We start from the raw sequence: 8,750 nt of genomic DNA on the forward strand, positions 1-8,750 counted from the left end.
AATTATATACGTATTTATATATGTTTTATAAATATTAATGAAATAAAGCTTTCCCAATGCAGGGAGCTCGATGCCCTGCCCCGGCCTTAGATGAGGCAATGATGGAGCTAAGCTCCGCCTCACAGGGCAGGGTCCGGAAAAGCGATCCCTGGCCTCGCCCCACTCTTAAGGTTAAAGCAAAGACATGGAGACATATGGACCTGCATTGGAAATCCATATCTAGATCTACATTTACCGATATTGGCGAAGAAAATCGGGATAAATAATTAATAGGGTTGGATATTAATCAAAATCGGGAATTGGCTTAAGTTGGCTCAACTATGTCGGCATGGTGAGTCATTTAATTTGCACAACTATGTCTCAACCCTTGGCAACAAAAAGTACAGATCCGCATCAAGTCGCGCCACGCTCATCTCATCAAGAGCCCACCATTCTTTGGAGCCCTCACAATTTTTCCACTTGCTTTTTCTAAACACATTAAATGCGGAAATTAGCGAGATTCCCGATCGATCTCTTGACGGAGTATTTAGGCTCCGGAGAAATGAATAATTCGAAAAATATTTTATTAAAAACGATCACCCGTGTAGTTTGAAATAAATAGTTAAATGATGAAAATACTTTCGATTCATTCACTTTACAATCGACCTACTGCTTTTCAAATTTTTTTTTTTTAAATAGTTCACTTCTCAAGAAGGAAGTAAACAAACAGAGCCTAAGTCTTCTTTAGAAGTCTTCATTTTTTTCTTTTAAAATTTTTTTTAACAGAGCTAGAATCAGATCGATTCTCTAAATACCTTTTCGAATATTCCCGGCTATTTATGGAACGTTGAATCTGATCACAAGTGGAAATTGAGATTGAGAGGCCATCAGAAAAATTCGGAGTTAGATCTGTCTTGTCACGACATAAGTCGGCATCGACATAAGTCCATTAAATGATCTCTCTTTCTCTCTCTCTCTCTATCTCTAAAAAGTGATGTTGGGGGGGCTGCAATTGCTGTGGAGACAGCTGTCGATATGGGAGTGAAGCTCGGGCTGTCATTTAATTCCCCCACTCCCATGAATCCCCCCCACCATGTCGCTCTCCGCCCCTCTTTCACAAAGATCCGGAATTTGACAGATTTGGAAAAAGAGGCAACCCTTTCGCAATCTGAAACGAGGGCAGCGGGGACTACCGACATTAGAAACTGTTGAACAATAGTTACATCAGATCACGCAGCTAAAAGCAATTACGCAAACTCGACTCATCCCGATGTGCTTATCTCGTGCTGGGTCGAGGATCCATGGATTAAGGTTATCGCGGGTCTGATCGGCTGCCCCGTAGGTTCTAACCTCGGAGGCCAATGCCGTCCCCCACCCGATGCGAGCCGACACCGAGTACGATCGACGTTGTGTAGACCGAGATCTGAATACAGCAGCTATTAGTTACCCTGGTTGAGGGTAGTAAAGCCCATGGACTATTGAAGCTTAAGCAAAGTAAAAGAAGAGCGGTTGAGAAATAAACTAGTTCGAGCTACACATCATAATGGCAAGTAAATTGCAATTTGAAAATTTTCAAATGTCTAAAACGCATGAGAAATCCGATCTCATTAAAAAATGAAAAAAAAAAGCAGCACCATTAAAAATCGGATATCGCACCAAGCGCTATAATTTTAAACAAGAAAGGAAAACGCGAATAAAATGTCAACGAATTAACGACGCTCCGACTTTTAATATGGTGCAGTTCAACCTTAACTTTTAGTGAAAAAAAAAAAAAGTGACACTTCGATGACATGTTTTAGATTATGCATTTCTCAAACATACTACATGTATCTTATTAGCTAATGAGAAGCCCACCATTTTGGCCGTTCCGATTCTCAACCATAATGATTCAAGACATACGAGAAAAGATCATCCGCATGTCGGGTCAAGATTATTTACATCGTACATTCGTAGCCCTCTCCTCTTTTCCCAAAAAAAAAAAAAAAAAACTCTTGGCATGTGCCATCTCATTGATCTCAGACAATTTTGGTTCAGGCAATGATGGATTCTGGTTCGGTTGGCCAAGGCATCTATGTGGAATATGTTTCGGACTGTTTTGCACGTGAGCCGAAGGGGATGAAGTGTGACTAACCATTGGCAAAGCTAATAATTGTGTGTGTGGTACAGTCTTCTCAGGGGGGAGTAAGTGAAGATCAAGAGGTTTTTTTCTTCTTTTCTTTGTTCTTTTTTCACTTGGAGGTTGAAGAAGAGAGTAAAAGTTGTGAGTACAATTGCAACCGAGATAAAGGGTCTTGACTTTTTAGAGGAACCAACCAAGAGCATGGATGGAATAATGTGCGGGAGGAAAAAGAAGTTGTGGTCAGAGAGAAAGAGTTTAGAAAGTTCTCGCTGTGAGCAAATTCGTGGTTCTAATTTTTGGTTCGACTTGTTCTCGTTATCATAGCGAATTGCGTTTGCAACCGAGACCGAGAACTTCCGAATGCCGATGAAATAGCGACGTAAGGAATGAGAATTGAAGTTAAGTCCTAGATCGGTTTATACTGTTGAGTAGAAAAAAATAAGAATAAAACAAGCTAATGGAAAGATGATTTGAATGCGACCCGTAGTAACGGACACAAGTAGATGGATAATTATTTTGAATCGGGTCGGGGCGAAAAAGCCCAAATAATTTTAAGAGCCGGGCCGGGCCTTGCTGGCTGTCCAGTGGGCGGGCCTCGTCCGGGAGGCCCAAGCCCACCCAGTGATCAGGTCTTAACTTTTTAAGATGTTGAGGGAGAGAATGGAAAACCACATAAATTGACCGGACCGGAAAAAGGAACACAGAAACTCGCGCCACTTCTCTCTCTCTATCTATCCCCATTTCGCTTTCTTCAGTCTCTGTCCACCTCGCCGTCACGCCGTCGTCGTCATCCTCAAGGTTGCTCCTCTCTCTCTCTCTCTCTCTCTCTCGCTCTTATTCGGTCAAGGGATTTTCGAGTTTCAGCAGAAAAGAACAACGTAGCATCACTGAATTTTCGGAGTTTCTTCCCTTGATCACAGTACTTGCTATTGACGTTCGATATGGCGTTTGCGCTCTTTTATTTTGCTGATTTTGTTGCAGTTATTTTAAAATTCCAATGGAGATTGGCGAGGAGGATTATGAAGTGGAGCCGCTGAGAGACCTTCATATTGGTGATGGTGTTGATGATGAAGTGTAGGAGCGGTTAACTTTAGGTTTTGTAGAGATGCCGAGAAGCAAATGGTCCCTGGCTCGGCAACTCTTCCCTAGCAAAGCTGGTGGGGTTCCGGTGCCTTTTACTTTTGAAGAATTCTCCCCTTTTCTATTAATTTGTCATTCTTTGCACCAGCTTTTAATAAGCATCTTTGAATGATTTTCTCAATAGTTAGATATGAAATCAAGTAGCATCTTTCAATGGACAAGTTCTTGGTATTCAGTAAAAAGAATTAGGAACTTCAAATTGTTCAAGTTTTATGTTTAAAACTGTGGTTTATGGTATTTTGCCTGAATGCAGGCTTGGTTGGATCCCCATAATCTGCCATCTGGTCAATCTCGCCTGTGCGACGAATGTGGAGAACGTTTGCAAGTTTAGCTTCAGGTATGCTTTGTTCCTTTGCTCTGTATGAGTTTCTATACAGCATGTGTCAAGCGTTAAATCTCCTATTAACTGTTGTGAGGATCTTTGTATGATTGTCGATTGCAGTTCTATTACTTGTTCATTCTTAACCGTTCCTGGGCTATCTTTTTTGTTGACTTGCATATTCTTTTCAAGACAGTGTATTCACTTGTGTTTTAATCACATGCATGTGTGTGGAGAATATGCATGTACTAGATGGAGTATTCGTATTTTGTTGGCGGCATAGTGACCGGTGTCCTCCTCTCAATAAATTATCTTATTTTTTGTTTCTGTTTCCTTTGTGAGCATGTAACCAATGAAAGAAGCTTCATTTCTATTGTTTGCCTAATTTATAAGCTCTCAATTGTAGTGTCTTAATTTGGTTGGTTGTGCCGTTTAGATAGATGTTTATGCATTTTCTTTTTTATTGCGATGTTCTTAGGTATATGCACCGACCTCCGATCGAGAATCCACATTTCATCGTACATTATATTTGTTCGCATGTCCGTCGATGTCTTGTCTTCGTCGCGATAAATATGAACTATGGAGGCGACCTGTAGTAAATGCTTCTAGAAGGTACTTTTCAATGGTCTTAATCCGGCAAGCCCCATTTTCGGTTTATTATTTGTACACTCGCCTCTCATTCTTTTGGTCCTCTGGTAGTATTCAAGTGTGAAGGTTTTTCGTTCTCAATTGCCCCGTGACAATCCCTTCTACTCAAGTAAAGCCCCATGGCATGATGGGAGTGATAAACCCTTAGGGCATGGAGGCAGCTTTTTGTGTCTTTTTCCAGTCAGTGTTTACGTTTCAATTGTCTTTGGAAGTGGATGGAATACTTATGACAGTGCGCAGACATAGGAGCAGATGAATATGCTGTCCTCTGTTTTTTTATCAGTTTAAGCCGTCTTTGTTTAATCGTTGACTTTGTGACTTGGGTCCTGTTATTGTCTGCAAGGGCGTAAATATAAAGAGTGAACTCATTGTGATGGGTTTTTGGGCTATTTGTTTGTTGCGTCTGATTAGTCTCTCAGTAATTACAGTACTGTTCCTTCTCGTTTTGGCCAAAATTATGGTACTGTTGTTGAGCAGCTCTACTTTGTGACTGGTGAGGAACATGGAAAGGAGATCAAGTGTGGTAGTTGCAGAGAAGCACGATACTGCTCTAGAAGACATCAGGTTCTAGGTTATCAGCTCCTTATACACATTCACCGCCGATCCGATGTTTCTCGTAACACCTTTTGTTTTTCACCTGCAGGCCATGCATTCATGCTCGAGACATAGAATTACCTGCCAAAATAGTAGCAAAAATGTGGGAACCTCATCAGCAGAAGAGCAGAAACGTGAGCAACTATTTTAGACATCTTAGAATAAATTATACCAACGCTGTAGCCTAGGCGCTTGGATGTGTGCCTCTTAGGTCTCACGAACTTTCCATCTTCATATGCACAGTTGTTTGTATGAGTTACTCTGTTTCAACAGTTGTATAAGTGTTTTCTTTCGGTCACGTTGGCATAGGAGGGGTCTTATTGGAGTAATTCATACAGGCCTTAGTCTGTGGCTTGCCTGAGATATATGTAGTTATCTAGCTGTGACAAGTTTGGTCTCTAGTCTTATGCTTGATGTGGAAAATGAACTCAACATCATTATTTAACTCCCGGTATCTATTTCTGGAATTTTAGAATGTTAACTTCTCTACATTGTATTCTGCAAACGGCTGCGAGCCGGAGTCTGTGGCCTGAATGCGAGATCATTAATGAAGATGGGGGTGAATATGATGTGTGTATGTTTGCTGATGACGGAGGCCAGATGGATGACACAACATATTCACTTATTGATAGGATGCATGTATGATTACACTGTTGTCACTGAGAATTGTCTCTTCTAAAAATATTCACTTGCTTTATCCTGTGCCTTTTTCTGCGAGCAGGGTTACAGTGGCACGAGGAGTTGGGGCAACTTTCAAGAATGCCTTGCCACGGGCGCCCGAGCAAGTTTTAAGGTTATTTGAGCCAAACTGTAATGAATTCTTTTAAAATCCATGAATTCTTTAATGAGGATATGCATATTGGGTATGTATGTTGGGTATGCATATTGCGTACTCTACCGGATGGAAAACACTTTCTGCGATGTCCAAGAAAGGCCCACCAGGTTTTTAGAGTCATGATGTATTGGCAACATTTCTGGGACATGAGTTGTGATGTGATGTGATGCCATTTTCAAGTGGAAATCAGATTGGTTAGACATGTATCAACTCAATGTCTGAAAGTGGCCTGTGCATCATTCATAGTGAAAGTCGCCAAGTCTAGTCAGTCGCATTACTGTTTCGACACTTCGAAACCGCTTTGGCATAATTTCTTACCGTCCATCCTAGAACCATATCTGCTGTTTCTCTTTCCTCTCCCTCAGTCTGAAACAAGAATGGTTTTGTTTTATTTCGTAAATCTGAAATTCCCCAAGCTTAATTGTGTATTCTACATGTAATGAACAGGTAGTGTTGAAGTGTCCACTCTAGGGCCCTGTGGCCTATGTCAATTGGTCAGCCATTGGCAGCTAATATTCCTCATTGCAGCTATTGTGGAGAGCCCCGGTGTTTCGAATTTCAGGTTGTCGTAATGTGCAGTCGCCGAAACGTCTCTGTCATTTTACCATGATGTGCATCTTAGAACTCTTATTTGTGTATGATGCAGTGGACGACCATTTGATTACTGCCCTCTATTTATTAGGTCTTGCCTCAGCTTCTGCACTTTTTCGGCATGAAGAACAATGCGTATTCACTTTGACTGGGCTACCATAGCTGTTTATTCCTGTGAAGCTTCTTGTGGTGAGACTGCAGGATGCAAGGAAGAGTTTGCTAGGGTGCAAGTGTGATCCCCATTTCAAATGGTACCATGGATATCTTTATTCTCCATTCAGCTCCTCTGACTAAAGGGTTTCTAATTCTTCACTTCCTCCCTCCTTTTGATGATTGTCTCCAGCTGCAGTAGTCTGCGACTTCAAATAAGTTACTTAGTTTTCTGGTCTTAGGTTGATAAGGATATGCAATCTTCTGAATAAGCCACCCCATGTTTGTTTTCAAATTAAATGGCCTTAAAATGTGGTCTAGTGCATTAGTTCCGGATGGACGTGGAATTTGAGCATTGTGTTTGTGCGCAATTGTTACGTTCCTCTGTTTCTATTGAGCAGTAACTTCCAAATGTTATGAGTTTGCAGTTCATCACTGATATAATCATTTGGCTGTTTTCTATATGGATAGTCACCCTATTAGGCTATCACGACGTATAAATTTGCTTGGGAGGCGCTAAGGGGTGTTGAAAAATGTATATAGAGAGGTGTCGAGCAACTCATGAGGCATATGAACAGCACTAGCTAGCGTGGTCGTTTACTGCTAGCTGGGCACCGTGACTGTGTTTATAGTATGTGATGATAGAAATATGTGCCTCGATAGAGGGATGGCGGTGGTGTCGGGCTAGTGATTGCAACTAATTTTGTTTTGTTATGACCAGCGATCAAAACATTGTGTTTTCGGCATTAGAAACGTGCCGACGACAGAAACGGCACCATTCGGAGAACTTAACGGGAAAATTGTCAAAAAAGTTTTAAACCTATTGCATTTATGTGAATTCAATCCTAAAATTTTCAATTGTGCCAAGTCAGTTCTAAACGTTTTGCAAAATAGTGAAAGATAAATGAATATTTTGAGATTTCCACATTGTCTGAAATCCGAGGCACACCTACATTCACCATCACACTCACTCCTCTCTCTCTCTCTCTCTCTCTTCAACCTCCGTCCGCCCTCTCTAGTGTGCACGACACGGCCATTCGACGCAGCCTCCTCGATTAATTGTTCGGAGCCATCAAGTGGCGGTGGTTATCCCATTCACGCTCAACAATCTTTGTCGATGCCGTGCCTCTCTATCTCTCTCGTCGGTTCACACGGTCGACGACTCCACGCTCAGGTCCGTCCCTCTTCTTCCTCTCTTGAAGTTGCCGAGACCAGATTCGTTCTTTTTATCGTTATGTTGTGCCAATTAGTCGTGATGGCCTCTAATTATGGCTTAGAAGTTGCTGAAAACCGGGGATTTTTCTAGTTTATTTTTATGAAATTATGAATTAATTATTGCGTGTATTTTATATGCCATAAAGGATCCATTTCACATGCAAGCTTACAAGGTTGTTAAGGTTAATATCTACTAATCACAAAACAAAAATCCAAACAAAGGTCTTCCATTGATCAGCAAGTGTCGAAAAATTCTTGAGCCTATTGCATTGGTGCCAATTCGGTCATAAACCTTTTAATTACATCAATTTATTTCTAAACCTTTTGTATTTATGCGAATTGAGACTCTCCAGCCAATTTGGCCGGAAATCGCTGAATCTGACGGCCGACTACGATGTGGACATTTTTATATAATTTTTAATATTTTTATTTTAATAATAATTTTTTGGTTTTTTACTTCCTTTTCTTTTCTTTAATTTTTGGTTTTGTTTTTTTTATTGAGGGCCGCCGAGGGCCACCGGACCTCGCCCGGACCTAGTGAGGGCCGCGACACCCTCGCCTAGGGCTAGTAAGGGTCGCCGACCCTCAATAAAAAAATTAAAATTAAAAAAAAACCAAAAATTATTAAAAAATGATAATAAAAATTGTCCATGTCATTGCCGGCCGTGCCACGTAGGACGATTAGAGTCCATGTTGGTTGGACGGACTCAATCGGCACAAATACAAAATGTTTGGGACTAAATTGGCACAATTAAAAGATTTAGGATTGAATTGACACCAATTCAATAGATTAAGGACTTTCCCTCGGCATGTGTAGGAACAAAATTACCCGTACTAACAAATTGGTCGGCAAGATCAAAGGAAACCCTAGATAGGGTTTGGTGAATTCAGAGGGTCAATATAAGCTGGTGCTAATTAATCATGTCGCCCATTAAGCTGCTGCTAATTAATCATGTCACCCAACATTCGGACGGAAAGTGTCACAGATACACTTCTTCTGGGGTTTTCATTGATCTGAGATTCTGAAGTCGCTTTTTGTCTGTTTTGTGGTTTTTTTTTTCTTCTCATAGCTTTTGCAGGGTGAACGTAAAGTGGTTTTTATCATGTTAATCATTGATTAAGCCGCTTGATTGAGTTTAATCAAATGAGGACCAGGACCT

General features: G+C 41.0%; 1 pseudogene; it reads left to right on the top strand.

The window, feature by feature from the left end:
• The first annotated feature begins 320 nt into the window (after positions 1-320).
• LOC115754275 lies at positions 321-6,647 on the top strand (annotated as a pseudogene).
• The last annotated feature ends 2,103 nt before the right edge of the window (positions 6,648-8,750 follow it).

This window comes from Rhodamnia argentea, chromosome 5, assembly GCF_020921035.1.
Source record: "Rhodamnia argentea isolate NSW1041297 chromosome 5, ASM2092103v1, whole genome shotgun sequence".
Lineage (NCBI taxonomy): Eukaryota > Viridiplantae > Streptophyta > Magnoliopsida > Myrtales > Myrtaceae > Rhodamnia > Rhodamnia argentea.